Source organism: Pteropus vampyrus, unplaced genomic scaffold (assembly GCF_000151845.1).
Source record: "Pteropus vampyrus isolate Shadow unplaced genomic scaffold, Pvam_2.0 Scaffold45, whole genome shotgun sequence".
In the NCBI taxonomy this organism is placed as follows: Eukaryota; Metazoa; Chordata; class Mammalia; order Chiroptera; family Pteropodidae; genus Pteropus; species Pteropus vampyrus.
In genome coordinates, this window is record NW_011888826.1 from 3,156,760 (window position 1) to 3,159,023 (window position 2,264).

A 2,264-nucleotide genomic window follows, 5' to 3' on the forward strand; every position below is an offset into this window, starting at 1 on the left:
CTGTAGACATAAGTTCCCCTATCACTAGAGAGTTCTGCTTTTTTTGTAGGGCCAAGATGTCTCGTCTGATCTCACCCTAGCCACAAAAGCAGCTCCAGTGTTTCCAGGATTTCTGATCTTCAAAAAGATATTTAAGTTCTCTGTATTTCAGTTTCTTCAACTGTAAAATAAAAATGATGATACCTTCTTTGCAAGGCTGTTGTGAAAATTAACAAAAAGGAATAGGAAGTACTCAGCAATGGCAGGTATTTTATCGTTATTATTGTTATTTAATTATTATTCATTTCTCTGTGCCCCATTTCCACATCAAGAAACAACTCTGGATTATTTTAATTTAGTTTACAGAAACACTGATACCATGACATAGAGTACCCTGTACATCAGACACAAATATTCTGGTCTCTGTCATAAATTAGTACATTAGCTTTCTGGTGTGCATACTAAACTCTTGTGACTTTGGTTAGGTCAATCAGACTAATCAGTTCTGGAACACTAGTAAAACTAAACTTAAATATATGTAAAATTGAGGATCAGACCGGAACATCATCCTATGGTACTGCCATCATCCTGTGGCTGCCTTGATAGTATTTCCCTATCTTAGTTCTCTGCTTTCAACAAATGACGAATGGAAGGTCAAAGGTTTGAGGTAAAGCCATTATGTCTTTTCATCTCCACTCATAACACTCAGAATATTTGGTGAGATCAGGTGAAGGAAATTATCATAATTGCTTTTATTTTAAAGTGCAGCTTATCATTTGATTCTGATATCAATTCTGTGGATGTAGAGAGGACAGTGAATCACTGTCTTTTTTAAAATAAATAAATAAATAAAAACTAAAATATTGAGAAGTTAAAAATCTTGCTCCAAAAGATACAAACATCCAGTTATAAAATAAAAAGTCATGGAGATGTATTACAGACAGCAAGGAGATTATAGTTAATGATACTGCATTGCATATTAAAGTTGCTGAGAGAGTAGATTCTAAAAGTTCTCATCACAGGGGAAAAGATTATAACTATGTATGGTGATGAATGTTAACTAGATTTACTGTGGTGATTATTTCGCAATATATACAAATATTGGATCATTGTATACCTGTAACACAGGAGCTCCAGGCCAGGAACCTGCACCTGGGCCTTGGATATTCTGAAAAAACCACCAGGAGGGCCATTAGAGTGAGACATGCCTTTTATTACTCATAGTACAAGGAGGCTTCAGCACTTGACCAAGAGTGGGATTGCCTCATCCTGGGGAACAAGAGTCTTCCCCCTAAAATGAGAGCCAGACGTGCTGCCTAGCTAGCGGTGGAGAGGACGGAACCACCCATGTCCTCGAAAGGAGCAGGGAGATAATGTCCATGGAAATGGCCAAAGGGGCAGACAGAGCCCATGGGAGCAACAGGAAGTGTCCTTGGGGGCAAGCACGGCCCCGGGAATGCTTTGCTCATTGTCCTCCTTGGGGCTACTGACCCAACAGTCCTCTTTGCCTCCTGCGTACTTGGAGGAGCTATGTTTGAATTAACCCCACAACACCTGAAACTAATATAATGTTACATGCCAATTATAACCTCAATAAAGGTCAATAAGTCTTTCCCCAAATCATTCAGTTGCTATCGGATAGTCAGAATTTACACAGAGCATTCCACCATAACCTCTTGCAAAATAATACAGGATTACGTTTATACAAGATTCAGCCTATCTTTTGAGTACTCCCTTTTTAGAGGAAATCTTTCCCTTGCAATCGTTTCTGGTACTGCAGTAAAACATTTTAATGGCCACTGACACTTCATATTGTAAAACAGAGCAAGGAGGGCAACATATATTACGGTAAATTGGAAAAATTAGGCTGAACTCTTGACATTAAAAAGATGTTCTGGAAATGGCTGGGTACTTCCTACTGAACCAATCTTCCCACAAATAACCACTATACACTCTGGATGAAATATAAAAACAACTACCTGAAGATACTAAAGAACAAACAAAAGCAGGAAGATACTGACAGGGTCTTGACACAAGGAAAAAGGGAAGACAGCTGGGCGAGTTTCCAATTTATATGGTTTTTAAACCGAGGGGAGGTCCCAGTCTATATCATGTGGCTAAATCCGGAATTTAAAAAAATATAATTTTCAAGTTTGGCTGAATTAAAGAACAAGAGAACTGAGATTGGGAAGAACTAGAAGCTGGAAAATGAGGATGAAAATCTCAAATAAGAGAGAGCCAGAGAACCAAATTCTGTGTATAAACGCGGCCCAGAAATCTTTATC